We start from the raw sequence: 22,059 nt of genomic DNA, 5'->3' as shown, positions 1-22,059 counted from the left end.
AAAACTCAATTCTGTGACAGGGTATATATATATATATATATATATGTTCCAATTATCTTAAAAGAAAAAGAAAAAGAAAAATTATTTGATTTTTAATTTTTTAAGTGTTGATGTTTTTTTCTTTCTTTTACTTTTCAGGTCTGGGATAGGTTCCACACTGAAATCGACTTTTCGGTAACTAAGATGGTAAAACAATCATCGCCATCATTTCTTGTTTTTATTTAATTGTTTATATATTTTTAACAAGATAATAATTAATTATATGTGTTATATATAACACAGAAGGAGGCAGGGGTGTTTAGCAATGAAAATCCATTGAAGAATGACCTGATTCAATTCTTCACTGACATGGAGAAAGTACGTCCCAATGAACGATTTCAGACGACTTATGATATTGTCAAACATCAGTAGAATTTCGATTGTGCCCAAAATTATTGAAGATTTTGTTGGATTTTATATATGATTATGATAATTTTATAATGATGATGATTTTATAATGCTATAGCACGTGCCTTGTACGTGCACATAACAAGGCACCAAATGCAGGCATCATGTTCTATATTTTGCTTCACCGAAATATAACGTGCATTGCACGTATTTTATACCTAGTATATATATATACACGAAGGGGAGTCGTGACACTTTAAAATTGCTCTAAATCACTTGATCTATTTTCTTATTTTTTGCCATTTTTGTATTAATTTTTTTTTCTAAAAAAAATATATATTTATTCTATTTTTTAAATATAATAATCTATATCTATATCTATTCTATATAAAAATTGCATAGATAACGAAAAATCTTGATTTTAACAGTTTTTTTGTTAACTTTAATAGAATATTATAAATATTTAACGTAATATACCTTTAAAATTAATTAAATTTAGATAAGTATTAAGTATATTTAGGCTATTTAGAATTTTCGCCCCCGAACTATGACCAATACATAGTATTATTAAAAATTACCCTCAAACTATTCACAGTGTTGTAAAGTGGGACTTCTGTTACGTTTTATCTTATGTGACTAACGGAGTGCTGATTTGGCATTGTCACGTCAGTGACATGTGTATAATTTTAAACTAAAATAATTTAAAATTAAAATATATATATTTCTTATAGAATATTAAAATTAAAAATATTTCAAAAACTAAAAAAAAAAATTCTCTTAAATTCTTAAAAGATTATTTTTTTTAATAAATTATTAACATATTAATTAAATAAAATTTTCAAATATTAAAAAAACAAAAATGATCTATTTCTTTTACAAAAATTAAACTAATTTAATTCCATCATTATTAAAATAAAGTATTTATTTTTGCCAAACAAAAAAAGATTAGATGAGTTTCAGTTTATTTTTTTAATATTTAAAAAATTTTAATTAATTAATCTTTTAAGAATTTATTAAAAAATTATTCTTTTAAGAATTAAAAAGATAAAAGATTTTTTCAAAATTTTGAATTATTTTTAATTTTAATATTTTTGAATTAAAGAAAAAATTATTTTTTTGAATGTTAGTGGCGAACGACATGCCCACCAACCGCCCTAATACGTCCCCCATGCTCTGGAGTGCCTAATGTCATAGTTAGTATATCGTTTGAACCTTCTTTCACCAACTCATCATCTGCTAATTTTTGCCTGTATTCCGCATATATACATTAAACCATTAAATCAACTAGAATTTAACACACACGTTAATAATTGAAATTAGTAAAAAAAAAAAAAGTCAAAGAACACTTACAATCCTTTTGACCACCTCTCGAGCTTCTTCGTCAACAACTTCTCCTTTCTTATTCATCTGGGCCCGTGTCCACATCTCAGATCTGTCATATTCAGTCAACTCATGACCCAGTTTCTGTTCTAATGTTTGCTCTACCAGTGCATAACCATCACGTCCTAAGTGATGTGGATACTTGTTTTGAGCTTGAGTATCTTGTTTTATCAGCCTCATCTCTTCCCACTTTGGGGTTAGTCTTTTCGCGACAAAATTTTTCCAATCTTCACGATTATAATACTCGATGTAGTCCGATGGCAGTTTGGCAAGAAGCTTAGGACCTACCTTCTTATATACATAAACAAGATCTTTTCTTAGTCTTGTTTTCCAGTTTCTCCATGTCTTTCGTGCTTCTTTGAGAACGTCTATTTTAGCAGAATTTTGTGGTTTAAACGTACCATGCATAAAATTAACAATAAAATTTTAATTTTTTTTAAATAGATTAATTTTTTAGGATAAATTTAATAGTTAATATTAAAGTTTACCTGGATTTGACCCCAAATAGTTTCCTTTTTATCCTTCGGTATTTGTTTCCAATAGACATTTAAAGAAAGGGTTGTACGTCATAGAAGACCAATGGTGTTGTTCATCTTGATCCCCCACATCACTCGGCCAAAGCGATTGTACTCGACCTCATAATTGCGACCATCACTTTTTGTTTTGAATACATCACTACAAATCGTTTTTCTCTACACTTCTTATCTTGTGTATTTGTTGATGCGGTAGGATGACCCCTTCCGGACCATTACCATCATCATCAACAAACGGATCACCATCATCATCATATGGTGGATCCATAATCAATGAATTTGCAGTTAAATGAAAAAAAAAATTAAATGTTAGTTTACTTAAATCTTCACCATGCTCAAGTATATAGTATATAGTATAAAACTCACAAAAATGCATAAAAACATAATAACAAAATAACAAAATTAATATATATACCTTTAATTATCTACCCACAACCCTTCACCATTCTCGTGTATATAGTCATCATCATTATCAATGGTGACATCAATAAGCAGTGAAGCAATTGTAAATGTTGCTTGTTAAAGTAAAATATCATTGCTCTCAAACTCATTGAGTAGATTATCTTTCGACTGAATTGTTAGGAAAACTAACCATCGAGCATCTACTGGATCAGTCACATAAAATACTTGATTGACTTGTGACGCCATTATAAAGCGATCAAATTTATGTCCTCTTTGGTTTAAGTCTACCAGTGTGAATCCTAACTCATCTGTTTTGACCCTGTTGTCACTTTTCACCCAATCACATAAGAAGAGAGGAATCTAAAAAGTCACATAATCTAGTTCCTAAATTTCTTTTATCACCCCATAAAATGTTATATCTCACATTGTATAGAATTTTTATCTTTGGAACTAGATATTTGAAAAGTTTGGGTGATAATAGTAACACCACTATTCTGTGTCTTTCTAATATTATCATGATCCATGGTATTAAATTGAGTATCGTTGTTATAATAACATTGATACTTAATTACACTCATTGAAGGACCTCGTGCTATCAATTTTAGTGTGTCAAATAATTTGTTTTTGGTGTTATTCAAAACCTTGAATAGACAACGTAAAACCAAGTATATCAAATTGTAACAAATTAAAATACAATAAAACTCAAACAAAGTGAAAAACACAAGTATTTTACCTCATTCTCTAACCAAGTACTGCAATTTCGATAATTTTCATCTTGTACCCATTTTTTATTTCGAGACCTACTAGGATAAGTAGTCTGATCCAATTGCAATGTTCTCTTCCAGAAAAACCATTTATATCAACAAACTACATTAATTAACAATATACTGAAATAGCAAAATAAGATTGACCATGCATATGTATAGGAACTTACTCGATGTATAGTTGAACGTCATCAACATTTTGTAAGACTAGGAGATGTGCTTCATCTCTATCAGATTTATTTACTTTAGAAACAACACCACCTCTTCCACCTTTACTTATTTCAAACTCAATTTTAGGAGATATGTATTCTGAGCAAAACTCCATTGCTCATTTAACAATGTAGGATTCAACTATGCAACCCTCAAGCCTACTTCTATTTCTAACATAACCTTTTAAAATCTTCATGTACCTTTCAAAATATGTACATCCATCTCAAGTATACTTGTCCACACAATTTTACCTCTCTCACCAAATGAACTATTAAATGAATCATTATGTCAAAAATTGAAGGTGGGAAATACTACTCTAACTCACATAAAGTTATCACGAGATTTGTTTGGATATTTTCTTTAACGCCCAACATCACTATGGTTGCTTCCTGGAATGACGAATGACCCTGCAAACCAACACGAGTCTTTCCAGTGTGCTTTGTCCTCACTTGCACGCTTCTTGGAAAAACTTCCCAGGAGGTCACCCATGATGGGACTACTCCAGGTCAAGCATGCTTGACTTTGGAGTTCTCAAGTAATGGGCTACCAAAAAGAAGATGCATCTTGTTTGCATAGGTAGTACCCATCAATCCATTTCAGCCCTCTTCAATTGTGTAGTCCCATACATACAAAGTCTTAGAATCATCACACTTAACCTTCCCCAAGCGATGGGGGATTGCATAGCTTCTACCCGATCTTTCCCCCTGCAGATCACGGGATTCTGATTGTCACAATCACCCCACCTTAGGGGTCCGACGTCCCCGTTGACCACACTTTCGGCTGGGTCAAAGCTCTGATACCATTTGTAATGCCCCATGTCACTATGGATCCGTCCTGGAATGACAACTGGCCCTACAAACCAAAACGAATCTTTCCTATGTGCTTTGTCCTCACTCGCACGCTTCCTATGAAAACTTCCCAGGAGGTCACCCATCATGAGACTACTCCAGGACAAGCACACTTAACTTTGGAGTTCTCAAGTGATGGGCTACCGAAAAGAAGATGCATCTTGTTGGCATAGGTAGTACCCATCAATCCATTTAATTCTTCTTCATCTGTGTAGTCCGATATCTACACAGTCGTAGAATCATCACACTTGACTTTCCCCATGCAATGTGGGATTGCACAGCTTTTACCATGTCTTTCCCCCTACGGATCACAGGATTCTGACTGTTACATTGTCAAACTTTGATACATCTACCACTTTACAACAAATAAATTTAAAAAAGAAGCATACTTTGGTAATTGCATATCGAACTTTTTTGGGCAACACAAATTTGATAGTTACCATCAAGTAGTGTATGGTGATCATGTGCCTTCATTCTAAGTACATTCAAAATTTTCATTCTACCAATGCAGAAATATTTGAAGAATAACCTTCTGGTACTTTCACATTCGACAAAGAATGATGTACCATTTGTTTGTCTTCTATAGACAGGGCATAACACGCAGGTGGTAAATAAGTCCGTCACTGACCAACCTCTAGTTATAAGTTTTTGCATATATCCATTACTTTTAAATCCTACCGAGCTTTAATTATGTCTTTACTTCGACCAGGAATATTCAGCAATGTACTAATTAAGCCATCCAACACGTTTTTCTCAATGTGCATCACATCCATGTTGTGCCACAAAACCAAATGCTCCAAGTATTCAAAATGAGTCCCCTCTTCACATATGGGACATGTCTTATGCCCTTTCACACTAAATGTACAAAGATTACGTAAGGCTGAAAAATCATTAATGGTCCACAACAACACTACTTTAAGATTGAAATTTTCTTTCCTATAAGCATCGTAAGCATTAACCCCCTCATACCACAATGTGCTTAAATCGTCAATTAAAGGATTTATGTATACATCAATATCATTTCCAGGTTGCTTAGGACCTAATATCAACAATGTCGACATTGTAAAATTCCTCTCATACACAACCATGGCGGTAAATTATAGATTACTTGCATTACAGGCCAACAACTATATTTACTACTAAAGGAAGTGTGTGGATTAATTTCGTCAGTAGAAAGACTCAAACGAATATTCCTCAGTTCATTGCCAAATTCAGGCAATTTGACATCAACTATTAACAAGTTAGAGAGTCAGTCGGATGTCTCAGCTTACCATCCTTTACTCTATCTTTGGCATGCCAAATTAAATTTTTAGCATGATCATCATTTCAATACAACCAAACCAAACAAGGTATTGGTGATAGATACCATAAAACCTTTGCAGGGACACCTTTTTTAACCGCATTTTTTTTTTCTTTTACCATCTAGACTCGCTCCATGTCGGACATGAAATTGCATCAATAAATATCTTTCGGTATAAGATGCAATCATTAGGACAAGCATGTATTTATTCTTATTGCATGCCTAACGAACGAAATGTCTTCTTTGCCTCATAGAATAAAGATGAAATTTCATTACCTTCTGATAATAAATCTCCTAAAAATGATAATAACTCTGTCATTCCCTTATAACTCCACCCATGTTTGGCTTTTAAGTTATACAACCTAAAAAGTGCTAATAATTTAGTGAACCTTGTACAATTAGAGAAAATGAGTTTCTCAGCATCTTCTAAGAATGACTGAAATTTAACTGATCCGCATATGATTCATATTGTGCATCATCAATCATTTATGCAATATCATCAACTTCATAATCCACATCAAAATACTTATTATTCTTAGATGGTCCCTCATCAGTGACTTTCGTTCTTTCTTCGTGCAAAAACCATACTTTATAACTTTTGTCTATTCCGTTCCTAAAAAAGTGATATTTTATTTTAACAATTGTCATCCTGACAACATTACCACACTTAACACAAGGACAAGGAATACTATTAGGAGATTCAGTATTCCTTGCACAAAATTGCAAGAAAAACTCAAATTCATTCATATATTTCATTGATAACCTATCCGCTGACATCCAATCTTTATCCATTGTCAAACTTCACACAAACAAATGAAGTAACAAACATTAACAATTAGGTACATGAATTACCAAATTGACAAGTAAATAAAGGAAACAATATGTCCAAAAAAATTTGGGCAGCATTTCCCCTATTTCTATCACATTTCCCAAATTTATAACATACATGTATACAATAGAAAATATACACAAAAGTATTCAAAAAATCAATCAACACATGCATAATTCTCATATTACTAAATCTAAAAAAAAAATTGGGCAGCATTTCCCCTATTTCTATCACATTTCCCAAATTTAAATGAACATATATTCATCACATAAACACAACAAACCAATTAATCAATCAACACATGCATAATTCAAACCTTATATCACCGCAACACACAGTTCCACGACAAGAAAAAATACTTTCAATAAGACCGAAAAGGTATTATCAAATATATACCATAACACTTTTTGATGTCATAAGGAAAGCGGTGTTGTAGTAGGTCGGAGCACTTTGCATAACACTTTTCCATAGTTGTAGACATGTGTTATGGTATAGCCTACGATAACACTTTTATTGTGTTATTTTAATAGTTAGATAAGTATTTTATTATGCTTTTTATAAGTAGATTATATAACACTTTTTTGTACTTATAAAGTAGTGTTATGATAAACTTTTTAATAACACACTTTCTGCATTATAGAAAATAGTTTGCATAACATAATTTTATGCTTATAAACCAGTGCTATTACAAAAGATACAATAACACATTTTTTGTATTATTCTAATATTTGGATAAGCTTGAATTATCATTATATAAACTTGTACATTATAATTATTTTTTATTTCTTTAATTCAAACCCGCTTCATTTAATATACTTAAGACACCCTTAACATTGTAGAAATATATTTTTGAGTACTAATTGTATGGTTCATAACACATATAACCAAATAATTGTGTCAAAATACATTCAAGATTAACTCAAAAATAATCCAAAAGTCTTAAGATATTCAACACTGCCTAATTAACATAAACAAAACATTCTCACAATAGTTAACAAAATAGTCTTAAACAGTTGCATATTCAAAAGTAAAGGTAGTAATTCATGATCTTCCAAATGTCAGCACACCAAAGCCTTCCAAATCAGATTTTCTTTTGCACTTGACTTGTTGAATTTGGTACATAAAACATAAAAGAAAAACTAATGAGGTCATGAAATATCATATCATTCATCTAAAATAGTCAATAATGCTATCATAATCTTGGATTGCATATCAGTTAATGTTGAACAAGCATTATATAATTAAATAACCAAATAAATACCTCTTGGAATAACCTTTTGAGAAGGCCATGCAACTGTTGAACCAACAACTCCTCGTATAGTAAGCATCGCATAGTTAGGACTAAATAATCAAGCACCAAGCACAACATCAACATCAACCCATACACACATAAAATCTAGTCCAAGAGGAATTTCGTGCACCTCTAAGTCTAGATCACTAGAATCCCAACGACCTTCAACAATAATTGCATCTGACCAATCGAGCAAGTAGCAGGCATTCCTTGCTTCTGTAAAGTTATGGCCCTTTTTAACTCCAACACTCTGCAAAATTAATTTTAAAGACAGTATATTAATTTTTGTATTTGTTTCCTTAAAAAGAAAGAAAACAATTTGAAGATTTACCTTAGGAGAAGGAATATTGTTGGATTGTGGAATATTGAGGGCATTTATGTATATATGATATAGTGCTAGAAAATTACAGAGGATAAAAATTAAAGAATATAAGAGTTCTTATGTATATATGATAACAATTACTACAAACATGTTTTTCTTTCCCTAAAATTACGTGTACGAAAATCCTTGAAATTTGGTATGGTTTCCATTAAGTTTTTCTATAGCTGAATGTTCATTATCTGATTTAGACTAGCCATGTTTAAACACAAGCATGGTTAGGTGTGAAGAGATTGAACCTTTTCTTACAAGAAAAATGTTCATTGTAATGTTATTGTTACTAAAATGTTATGTGGCTCTTCTGTCTGTCTTCCAAGACTTTGTATTATGCTTATTCATCAAGATTTTGACATTTAGGTACTCCAAATATAGACAAATATATATGTATGTATAGCTTGAGCTGCACTAACCACGTGCATGTGGCTTGCTAAGACCCACCAGCAACATATTTCTTTGACACATTTCCATGGCTATAATAAGAACCAGCAATCATCAATGGCATTTCATACAATTCCCACTTCTAGAGGATCATTTTAGTCACTCACTTATAGTAAATAGTAGCAAGAACTTTTGTACAGTCACACCATGTACATTTTTTTTTACAAGGAAAGGAGTGTCCAAAGACATTTTCACATGAAAGCATGGGTTACTGTCTCTATAGAGTTTTATATTTTAAAAATAACAAAGACAATTTTGGAGTCTGTCACTTTCAAGAAATGTGAGATTGAGGACATACATCAACTTCTAAATGAGCCGAGTAAGGCTTTGATAGGGAAGAAGTTTCTTTTTGTTCATGATGATGTTTGGAATGAGAATTATGGGAGTTGCAATTTCAAGAAAATCAAAATAACAACATTCTTCCAGCTCTATGGTTAAGCAATTACTTTCTACCTCGACACCTAAAGCAATGCTTTGCCTACTTCTCAATATTTCCTAAAGATTATACATTTTTATAAAAATGAATGGGAAAAAAGGTCCAATCTCCACCACTTTCTAATTTATTTTAACTATCCATTGAATTTAAATGACCCTAAAAAAAGAGAAACAGAAGAGAACAAAAGAGAGAAGAAACAAATTTATCAATTTCAGTAATGGGTTGAAGCTATATAACTCTTTATGGCTGTTATGGTGTCCACACAGAGGCAAATATTGAAGAAAAATCACTTAGCAATGTGTATTCATGGTTTGTCCTGGCTCATAATGGGGTTATCAATGAGTATAGGTGTAATGACCCACTAATCTAGAATTTTTGGACCATTAACGAAACTATACATAAACTTACATTTTTACGAAAATACCATAATTTTATTGAGTAACTTGTAAAATAAGAGTTACTTACAAATAAATACTAAGAAGGATATGGGATCCCATTGTCTTTAAACACAAAACATGATTTAAATGAAAAGAATTACATAAGAAATGCGGAAAATACATATAAAACCATAAAAAGATAAAATGAGACTACATCCTCGAATCGAATAACGCTCGGCCCCTTGACTCCATTCACCATCGATACACATCCTCTAAGCGTCACGAATCTTACCGCCTCTAAAGCTATTTTCCTGCACATAAAAGGAATGAGCCTAATGCCCAGCAAGGAAAATCTAACACATAGTCATAAACATAAATTTCATAATAAACGTAAAGATATATCATAACACTTAATATATACACTTATTATAATGGCCATTATTACTTGGGGTCCCACAGACTAAACAAGCTTATGCCCATGAGATTAGTGGGTTCCTACTAGCTAAGTAGGCATATGCCCATAATCTTTTTGGGGTCTTGTTAGTCAAATAGGGCATAAGCCCAAGCCTACAAACATGCACATTCATAACATATTCATAACATATCATATTTCATAACATAACACATAAGCAATACACATATAGATTCTATCCTATTTTCCTTACCAAAGTTACCGGGTATGATGGACTGAGTTGGGACTTTTGGAACACTCCTAAAACCATATGAGAAAGAGTGAGTCTTATGAAGAAGAAGAAATGAAAATGAATAGGAAGACTAAACCATTGAGAAATATGCTTACCACAACTTATGTGCTTAAGAACTTGGATTCCCTAACCAAAATAAGAACGAGGTTAGGGGACTGAGTAGAAGGCTTTGAGAAAGAAAACAACATGAACCAAATGAAATAGAGTTTCGGGTTTACCTCAATGACTTGCAAGACCAATCTATCCACAACCGAAATACTGAAGAACCTTACTTCCCAAAGTGTTTGATAAGCTAAAGATGATTAAGCTTATGACTTTCCCACCCAAGTGTTTAACTCTCACACTCTCCTAGTACTTGCAGCTTCTGAACTTAGAGTAAAAGGTGAATAATGGCTGGGTACTAGGTCCTATTTATAGAGTTTGGGAATGAAAGTATCTTGATTTTACTTGAATAAAAATAATGGCTTTTTAGGTGAAAATAATTTGAATCATTGTTCAGCAGAGGCTAAAGACTCGTTCAAAAGATGCTGGACTTATGAAGGAGTTTGAATGGCTGAAAGGAAAAGAATTCAAAAAGGTTTGAACATATGCTGGAGGAGGCGATATATAGCCCCTATAGGCGATATATCGCCTGGACCATTGTTCCTGAGGCGACCGTGCATCGATTCGTGTTTTCTGTATCTACGTGCTGCGATATATCGCCCCCTATAGTTGCGATATATCGGCACACGCTGAATATTTAAACACGAAATTACACATTTTTAGCTAAGTTTGAATGGAGTAAACAGCCTTGACTAAGCCCTCAACGTATTCAAAGCTGCTGACTGGGCCTATAACATTCAAACTTTACTCCTTATTAAATTTAATCCTAAAAAATACTTAATCCTTAATCATCATTCATAACATGTGCTTAAAATCCTATTGGTTGATATCTAAAGCTTATAGTATAATAAATATTATTCTTAATATCAGCTATATAATCAAACCTTAGGTTAAAATTAATATTCTTAAACTATAGGTTAAACTTAGAAAGTCTATAAGTACTACTATGAGTGTCCAAATAATTCCCGATCTGAACCAAAAATCCACAGTAACAAAGATAATACTATACATACTATAATACTACTAAATAATTAGCTAAGTAAAGTTCTTGGACTCTACAATTCTCCCCTACTAAAAAGAATTTTGTCCTCGAAATTTACTTACCAAACAACTCCCGATATCGGCTCTGCATGTCCTCCTACAACTCCCACGTTGCCTCGCGTTCAGAACTATTGCTCCATAGGACTTTGACTATAGGAAAGCTCTTGGACCGTAACTGCTTCATCCTTCTATCTAGGATTCTAATCGGTCGTTCCTCATAACATAATTCTTTCTGGAGTGCTATGGTATCGTACTTGAGGACGTGAGATGGGTCTGACACATACTTGCGTAACATCAAGATGTGGAAGACGTTGTGACTATCGGCTAGTGCTGGCGGTAGGGCTAGTTTATAAGCTACTGGTCCCACTTTGTCCAATATCTCAAAAGGAACTATAAATCGGGGACTAAGTTTGCCTTTCTTCCCAAATCGCTTGACACCTTTCATAGGAGATATCTTCAGGAAGACTTGATCTTCAACTTGGAACTCCACATCGCGTCTCTTGGTATCCGCATAGCTTTTCTGACAGCTTTGAGCAGCAAGCATACGCTGTCTAATAAGCGCTACTGCTTCTTGAGCTTGTCTAACAGCTTCGGGCCCTAGAAGCTGCCTTTCTCCTACCGCATCCCAGTGCAACGGTGATCAACACCTTCTTCCATATAGAAACTCATAAGGTGCCATTCCGATCGTCGACTGGTAGCTGTTGTTGTACGAGAACTCGATCAGTGGTAAGTACTTGTTCCATGATCCTCCGAAATCAAGTACACATGCGCGTAGCATATCCTCTAAAATCTGAATCGCACGCTTGGACTGCCCATCTGTCTGAGGATGGAAAGATGTACTAAGACTTAACTTAGTACCCATGGCTTGCTGTAAGCTTCTCCAAAATCTTGACGTAAACACTGATCCTCTATCTGACACTATCGTCTTGGGGATTCCATGCAATCATACAACCTCTTGGATGTAGATGTCTGCATATTGGTCTACCGTATATGAAGTCTTAACAGGCAGGAAATGAGCCGACTTGGTTAGTCTATCTATTACTATCCAAGCGGAATCATGCTGCTTATTCATCTTTGGCAGACCCGTCACGAAGTCCATGGCTATGTCGTCCCAGTTCCATTCCGGTATGCTAAGCGGTTGCAATAATCCTGCAGGCCGCTGATGCTTCGCTTTCATTTGCTGGCATACGAGACACTTAGATATATACTCTGCTATCTCCTTCTTCATCCCTGGCCACCAATAGACTGCCTTGATGTCATGAGTCATCTTGGTAGACCCTGGATGAACTGAGTACGGGGTATTGTGCACTTCTTTTAAGATCGCCTTCTTAATGCTCGATCCTTATATCTCAATAAACCTTGACAGGATATTGAGAAATCTGTTGTCTTGCTTTCTCTGACTGCATCCATGTGTGCTGCTAGTGTGTCGTCATGTCCCTGACCAATTCGTATATCTTCTAACAAATCTGATTGGATAGACAAGTTAGCCAGCTTGCCTACAACCATTTCTATTCTAGCACTGATAAGCTCCTGCTGTAGTGGCTTTTCTATTCCGGATAAGGCTGCTAAGTTCCCATAACTTTTCCGGCTAAGTGCATCGGCAACTACATTTGCTTTCCCTGGGTGGTATAGGATTTCGCAGTCATAATCCTTCACTAACTCTAACCACCTGCGCTGCCTCATGTTGAGCTCCTTCTGCGTAAAGAAGTATTTTAAACTCTTGTGGTCCGTATAAATCTCGCACCGTTCTCCGTAAGGATAATGGCGCCAGATTTTTAACGCAAAGATCACCGCTGCCAACTCCATATTGTGAGTTGAATAGCGTTGGTCATACTCCTTCAACTGACGTGAGGCATAGGCTATCACCTTGTTGTTTTGCATCAGTACGCATCCCAATCCTAGCTTTGATGCATCACAGTAGACAACGAACTTGTCGTTGGGTGTTGGGACACTAAGTACTGGTTTTGGGACACTAAGTACTGGTGTTGAGCAAAGCTTATCCTTAAGCAACTGGAAGCTTTCCTCACACTTATCATTCCAGTTAAACTTTTGTTGCTTCCGGGTCAAGTAGGTGAGTGGAGTGGCTATCTTAGAAAAGCCCTCTACAAACTTTCTATAATAACCTGCTAGCCCTAAGAAGCTTCATACTTCTGACGCGTTCTTTGGCCTAGGCCAATCCTTCACGGCCTCTACCTTCAATGGATCTACTGCAACTCCGTCTTTTGATATGATGTGCCCGAGGAACGCCACTTGCGAAAGTCGAAATTCGCATTTCTTGAACTTGGCGTAGAGTTTATGCTCCTTCAAACACGTCAAAATCAACCTCAAGAGTTCCTCGTGCTCTCCTTCATCCTTGCAGTAAATTAAAATGTCGTCGATGAACACAACGACGAATTTATCCAAGTAGTCTTTGAAGACCCTATTCATTAAGTCCATAAACGCGGCTGGCGCGTTAGTAAGACCAAAAGACATAACCAAGAACTCGTAATGTCCATAACGAGTCCTAAAGGCTGTCTTAGGGATATCTTCTCCCTTTACCTTGAGCTGATGATACCCGGACCGTAGATCGATCTTAGAAAATACAGTCGCACCTCGGAGTTGATCAAACAAATTGTCTATCCGAGGTAGCGGGTACTTGTTCTTGATCGTTACTTTGTTCAGCTCACGATAGTCTATGCACATCCGCATACTCCCATCCTTCTTCTTCACAAATAGTACCGGAGCTCCCCATGGTGAATGGCTTGGCCTAATGAAACCCAATTCTAGGAGTTCTTGTAGCTGCTTGTTTAACTCCTTGAGTTCTGTAGGTGCCATCCGGTATGGTGCCTTAGAGATAGGCTCGGTGCCTGGTACTAATTCTATCGTGAAGTCTATTTCTCGATTTGTAAGCAATCCTGGCAAGTCATCGGGAAAAACTTCTGGAAATTCTTGTATAACCCGAACATCTCCAACTTTAAGTGATGTCTCCTTCTCCACATTTGTGATGCTGGCTAAGAACGCTTGTCATCCTTTCTCCATCATTCTCTGAGCTTTGAGAGATGACACTAATGGGGTGCGTAGTCGTGAAGCTTGTCCCATGAAGCACAGTTTCTGGCCGTCAGGAGTCTCGAACATCACCTTCTTGCGTCTGCAGTCGATCGTTGCGCCATGACGTGCTAGCCAATCCATGCCTAGTATGACGTCGAAGTATTTGATCACCAGTTCTATCAGGTCTCCTTCTAGTTCCTTGTCCTCAATCTTGATTGGTACGCCTCGTACAATTCGTGATGATATAACTACTTTGCCCGAAGGCAACTCAGTTACAAACCTAGTTCTAAATCTTTCACTAGGTTTGTCTAGTTTTTCTATCATTCCTAACGAAATATATGAATGAGTGGCACCCGAATCAAATAATACATGACATAAGTTATTGAGGATAGAAACCTGACCTGTGACCACCTTGTTGCTAGCATCCGCCTCTTCTTGGGTTAAAGAAAAAACCCGAGCAGGAACCATCTTTTCGTCCTTCTTTCCTTCTGGCTTTTGCTGAGGACACTCTTTCTTACGATGCCCTTCTTGACCACAGTTGAAACACTCCTTAGTGTTGGCGCGACATTCTCCAGGATGCTTCTTCTGACATTTGGCACATGGCGGGTATTCCACGTAGCCCGACCTATTTCCCCCATTATTTGGTCGTGCCCTTTTATTATTGTCAATTTGCTTGTTGTCAGGATGCATTCTCTTCTGTCCGTTACCGTTGTTGTTGGACTGATTGTTGCCACTATTGCTAGACTGATTGTTATTCCGACTGGCCTGAGGTTGGCTTTGCTGTCTAGGTTCAGGCTTACTGGCTTCTTCTTTGCTTACGTTCGCCTGCAACCTTTCTACTTCGATTGCCGTCTCAAGAACGTCGGCATATGAAGTGTTTCCTGGGTTTGCTAGTTTAACCCCCATCTCGATCTTCGGTCAGAGTCCTCTCACGAATTTGTTCACCTTCAGATAATCGGTTGGGACTAACTCTGCTGCGAACTTGGCTAAGCGGTCAAACTGACGAGCATATTCCGCCACTGTTAAATTCCCTTGCTTCAGGTTGGTGAACTCCTCAACTCTCGTAGCAAGTATCGCTGAATTGTAGTACTTCTTGTGGAAGAGCTCCACAAATCGGGTCCATATCATGGTGGCAGCATCATGGGATTGCTGGACCAAGTCCCACCATATCCTGGCATCTTTCTTGAGCAAAGATGAGACGTAGGATATGCGGTCTGCATTACTAAGGTTCATGTGGGCTAGAATCGGCTCCACATTCCTTAGCCATTCTTCCGCCTCAAAGGGGTCTGTAGTCCCTTCGAAGTGTGGAGCGTGCTGCTTACGGAACCTTTCATACACTGGCTCCAGGTGCTGTACTGGATACAGCACGTGATTGGTCATTGGCCATCCCCCATATGGACCAACTTGTTGGGGAGCTGGGGCCATTTGCTGTGGCTGCGGCTATGGCTGTGGCGGAGGTTGAGGCTGAGATTGAGCCTATTGGCGTTGCTGCAGAAGTTCCTTGACTTGCTGTCGCAGTCTGGCAATCTCCGCAGTGTTATCAGTTGGCGGTGCCGGTGCTTTGCGGCGAGCAGTAGTATGCACTCCCCTTCGGCGAACTGTAGGGACCGCATTGGTCGCTGGAACATCGTTGGAGGCGTTTCCGTTGGTGCGTGCAGATCTTCGGAGCGACATCATGGCAGAGTTCTAACAGTTGAAAGAAACATGTTAGAACTTTTCCTAATAGGCTCTAAGGCAAAAACTTATTCTAAAACAAACATATCTCGGACCTATTTATTATGACTTCTTATGAAAAATTATATAGGTCTTTATTTATTATCAGAGTGGGTTTCTATACTTAGAAAAACAAGTCATATTTATTTTCTAAGTGTGTTTCTAACCATCCTATATGACTTAATTCTCAGGCTCGAAACTTATCTTTGTTCCAAAGTTAACCATATTGAGGGAGGGCTGGGATCAGTAAAATCGTTCCCACTACTATGGCCCCCTAACTCTCAATAAGGAAACTAGGTTCATTGATTTGTATGCACCCTCACTGAACTTAGTCATTATTCATTATATTTAGTATTTATTATGATTGCGAAAATAAAATCAAACTCACACATGATATTCAAATAGCATGTTATTCATTTGGAAAATATTTTTTCACTTATTACAATCATAACATAAAAAGTAAATAAAAAAAATAAAAACTACTAATCTAAAAATCGGGATCTTCTACATCCGATCCGTCATCTAGCATATCATCATCTATTTGTTCATAATCATCATTGTCATGTGCATCGAAACGTCCTCTAGGAAGGTTGGTGAGAATCCTATATTTTTGCTCATTTGTGAATTGAAACTCAAATTTTGCGGTGAACCTAACTAAGAGGAAATAGTATCTCATCGCTAATGGTAATTCATCCTCCTCATGCATCTCTTCCCTTATTTCTTCTAAAGCTGCTATTATAGGATGGAAATCTTTAAATAGCCAAATCACTAGTACATATTGTTCTGTTGATCTTAGCATTATTTGCTTAGCTTCTTGAAGGCCACCTATCTCTTGGTGAAACAAAAGCAACCTTCGAGTGATCCTTTCTTGGGCTCCTACGGTGTTTCTTGGCTCCCTTATTCTTTTTAAGGCCTTAATGGCTCGGATATCTTGGTAGGTTAAAGCTCCGTTCATTCTTAACTGAAACATAAACACTAAAGTTGTTAGCTATACACATAGGCAAAGTAACTTGTAACTTAAACACTTACTTGGCGGTCAGGTTCGGAGCTTCAAGCGTGTGTATCGAGGAGAACTTCATGCAAAGGAACCGTTGCTCTGATACCAACTGTAATGACCCACTAATCTAGACTTTTTGGACCATTAACGAAACTATACATAAACTTACATTTTTACGAAAATACCATAATTTTATTGAGTAACTTGTAATATAAGAGTTACTTACAAATAAATACTAAGAAGGATATGGGATCCCATTGTCTTTAAAAACAAAACATGATTTAAATGAAAAGAATTACATAAGAAATGCAGAAAATACATATAAAACCATAAACAGATAAAATGAGACTACATCCTCGAATCGAATAATGCTCGGCCCCTTGACTCCATTCACCATCGATACACATCCTCCAAGCGTCACGAATCTTACCGCCTCTAAAGCTTATTTTCCTGCACATAAACAGAAAGGAGTGAGCCTAATGCCCAGCAAGGAAAATCTAACACATAGTCATATACATAATTTCATAAGAAAACATAAAGACTTAACATAATACATATAACATACACTTATTATAATGGCCATTATTACTTGGGGTCCCATAGACTAAACAAGCATATGCCCATGGGATTAGTGGGGTCCTACTAGCTAAGTAGGTCATATGCCCATAACCCATTTGGGGTCTTGTTAGTCATATGGGTCATATGCCCAAGCCTACAAACATATATACATATCATAACACTTTTAATAACATAAAACATATAGATAACATAAGCACACAACATATTGATTCTAGCCTATTTTCCTTACCAAAGTTACCGGGATAATGGACTGAGTTGGGACTTTTGGAAAACTCCTAAAACCATAATGAACAAGAGTGAGTTGAAAGAAGAATAAGAAATGAAAAGGATGGAAAGACTAAACCATAAAAAACATACTTACCGACTTATATGCTTAAGAACTTGGATTTCCTAACCAAAATAAGAATGAGGTTAGGGGACTGAGTAGAAGGTTTTGAGAAAGGAAATAACATGAAATGAATGAAGTAGAGTTTCGGGTTTACCTCAAAGATTTGCAAGATCAATCTAACCTCTACCGAAATACTATAGAACTCACTTCCCAAAGTGTTTGATAAGCTTATGATGTTTAAGCTTATAATTTTTCCCCAAACCAAGTGTTTACACTCTCACACTTACTTAACACTAGCAGCTTCTGAACTTAGAGCAAATGGTGAATAATGGCTGGGTACTAGGTCCTATTTATAGAGTTTGGGAATGAAAGTATCTTGATTTTACTTGAATAAAAATAATGGCTTTTTAGATGAAAATCATTTGAATAATCGTTCAGCAGAGGCTGAAGACTCGTTCAAAAGATGCTGGACTGTTGAAGGAGTTTGAATGGCTGAGAGGAAATGAATTCAAAAACATTTGAAAACATACTGGAGGAGGCGATATATCGCCCCCTGTAGGCGATATATCGCCTGGGCCAGTATGCCCGAGGCGACCGTGCATCGTCTCGTGTTTTCCGTATCTACGTGCTGCGATATATCGCCCCCTATAGCTGCGATATATCGGCACACGCTGAATATTTAAACACGAAATTACACATTTTTAGCTAAGTTTGAATGAAGTAAACAGCCTTGACTAAGCCTTCAACGTACTCAAAGCTGCTGACTGACCCTATAACATTCAAACTTTACTCCTTATTAAATTTAATCCTCAAAAATACTTAATCCTTAATCACCATTCATAACATGTGCTTAAAATCCTATTGGTTGATATCTAAACCTTATAGTATAATAAATATTATTCTTAATATCAACTATATAATCAAACCTTAGGTTAAAATTAATATTCTTAAACTATAGGTTAAACTTAGAAAGTCTATAAGTACTACTATGAGTGTCCAAATAATTCCCGGTCTGAACCAAAAATCCACAGTAACAAAGATAATACTATACATACTATAATACTACTAAATAATTAGCTAAGTAAAGTTCTTGGACTCTACAATAGGATGGAAGATCAGCAGATTTCAATGGTCAACTATTCGCTTTGGGTAATTATATTTTTGATGTTTTGGGTAATTATATTTGACTTAGAACTCATTGAGGCATTATCAGATTATGCATTTTTCCAATCACAACTCATATGTATAATGTTTTATTATTCAAACCCTAAGGTTGGGGACGTGAAAAATACCCTTATTCACACCCCAGGCGAGATATCTATCAATATAATCAAACCAATTCAAGCAAACACAATTATTTGTAAGAAGATAATACATAATTCTAGATAAAATCTGACATCGTTTCCCATATAAAAGCTTACCTAACAATCTATCAATACCAAGTAAAAAAATTCAAACAACACACAATAAGTTTTCTTCCTTATATCACCGCAACACACAAACAAATTTTCCAGAACCTACTTCTCTAAGACACACAAGTTTTCAAGCTTCTGTTATCAGCGCAACACACAAGTTTAATCTCAAAACCTACTTCTCTACGGATGAATATTAAGATATTCATACTCGTCTACCATTTGTATGATATTAATAAAAGAGTTAAGAGAACATACTTCCGTACGTCTTGCAATTAATAATCAAGTTAATTAACTTTGCAATGCTCCTCACCAATTCAATCAACAACCTAAAGAATATAATCAATACATAAAAGATTAATACAAAATTAAAATTAAATGATACAATAAAACCACAAAATTCATAAAATTACTTGTTACGAGTCTTAAAATCATAAACTATATTCATTAATGGTTCAAACTTAACATAAATAAACATATTCCAACTCAAATGTCCAAAAAAATCATCATTTTCATAATCACCATCATTTCGGCTCATTCTATCTTAAATTCAGCTACTAAAAAACTAAAACAAACACTATCTCAGCAACTTAAAAACAATATGTAATAAAAAAATATATATACCTCAACCATAACATATGCATACCTCAACATAGTGCCAAAGGTTGCTAGAAGCATGTATGTGCCCTGTGCTGAAATATGATTGAGCATATTATTCAATGCTCTCTACCCTGCAAAGCATTGTTCGAAATATTTTAGGAAAACTCCTGATAAAATATTTTTTAAGTTCATACATTGAAAATAAATATCAGCAAGATCAAAATAATTAGTCTAGCCCCAATCCAATGTGAGTTAATATACAACATATAGTTAGCATGTGACAAGGCAGCAGACCTTCCACGAAAGCAATAATAACTAATGAGTTGGGTCCCATTCAATTTCATAAGATACTTTTGGAACATAAACATTCTCAGAGAAACAGAAATTTTGTACGTGCCCAGTTTGAAAAAAAAAGTTGGTTGTGATTAGAAAAATTACCTGTAAACATAGTTCACCATGATTCCCCCGCTTTGACGTAGGCCTTTTTCTGAACGATCAACCATCCAATTTATTCTTCCAATCATTTGCGCAAAAAGAATTCAATTATTTAGTTATATATTATTAATATTATTATTATTATTGTTGTTGTGATAAGTCTCTCCAGACATAGGGGAAATATATAATTATACATAGTTATTCATATATAAACAATCAACATTGTACCAGTAGTCATGCATTAATTATTGGTAATATATATTTTAAACCAATTGCTAATAACAACATGGTATATATATAGATGAGGCTTTACCTGCAGGTGCTGATCATTATCTTCTGAAACAGTTTTATTAGTAGTGTTATGGCTGCCACCATCCTTGACTCTCCTTTGAGTATACCGCTCTATAGTCTTGTTTATGCTGAAGCATCTCCAAACAATAACAATATTATCAAAACAAAAGAATATAACATATATACTTAGTCTTCTTTAATTTATATATATATTTACTCTTTCAAAAGTCCTAGACAAACGTTTTTCCCAATTATGTAACTGGTATATATGCTTTTGTGGACATATATATATATATATACATATAGCTCACTCTTTCCAAAAAAAAAATAGTCAAAATTATCATGCAAATGAGAGTTCAAGTTGTTAGATTTGTGACAAATTAAAGCTCTACTCACAACCAACAAATCTCCACTATTAATAGAAAGAATCCTACAAAAGATTCAACCAAAAAGATGATAAAAGAAAACCATATATAATCAAATTAGTATTTAGCCTTTTGTTAAATTAACTCAGCTGTATGGTTTGAAGTTTGAACTGTGCTTAGAGATTTGACTTCAAATGTACCTTTTACTTATCAAATTAACTACTTAATAGCAAGTTTCCATCTAAATAGCAAGTTGCCTCCCCTACAATGTATATTAATATAGACTGGTTAGCGAACAAGAACTAGTATAAAGTGTGAAAGCATTATAGGTAGATGATTTCTCTAGAATAATTTCGATCTAAAAAGTAGAGCACAAACACCAGGTAATGAAAGAAAGAATACTCATGAATAACTGGACAAATTGGTTATAATGGTTCTTAAGAAGGAAAAATGTTAGAACCTTCCATCCGCAATATTACTTGTTGCACTAATGCTCCATTCCTTAGAAACTGTGGTCTATCACCTTTCGTGATCAATCGAAGCCCAACTTGTCTAGCTTCAATACCTTGCTCAGAACCAGCCACCAAGATTTCCCAACAAATTTTCTACTGAAATTCAGTGCCTAGAACGCAAACAGGTCCAGACTTGGGTTGAATCATCACAACAATTAAAAAACTAACTTTTTTCGTTTGACATATGCTGGGATCAATCGAACTATAATGTCTCCCACTTATAGTTGGTTAATCATCAAGAACACAAACAGCATTCGCAATACCCGTCTGTCAATAAATACAATAACTTTTAGTGATTACCATTAACGTGGTCCAAAAAAATACATAAAGAAAAGGGATATAAACAAATAGAAAATAAAAAGAGTTGCACACTATTGAA

The 22,059-nt window shown here is 35.2% G+C and overlaps 1 long non-coding RNA gene across 1 annotated transcript; it reads right to left on the bottom strand.

The window, feature by feature from the left end:
• Positions 1-8,080: 8,080 nt before the first annotated feature.
• On the bottom strand, positions 8,081-20,930 carry LOC133821060 (uncharacterized). The gene is made up of 4 exons (XR_009887290.1): positions 20,826-20,930; positions 20,516-20,590; positions 20,124-20,208; positions 8,081-8,194 (listed from the first exon to the last, which is right to left on the bottom strand). It is a non-coding gene; the product is annotated as an uncharacterized LOC133821060 (long non-coding RNA).
• Between the last annotated feature and the right edge of the window lie 1,129 nt (positions 20,931-22,059).

This window comes from Humulus lupulus, chromosome 3 (genome assembly GCF_963169125.1).
Source record: "Humulus lupulus chromosome 3, drHumLupu1.1, whole genome shotgun sequence".
Lineage (NCBI taxonomy): Eukaryota > Viridiplantae > Streptophyta > Magnoliopsida > Rosales > Cannabaceae > Humulus > Humulus lupulus.
Note: the sequence above shows the minus strand (reverse complement) of the source record. Positions and strands in the feature narration are given on the sequence as shown.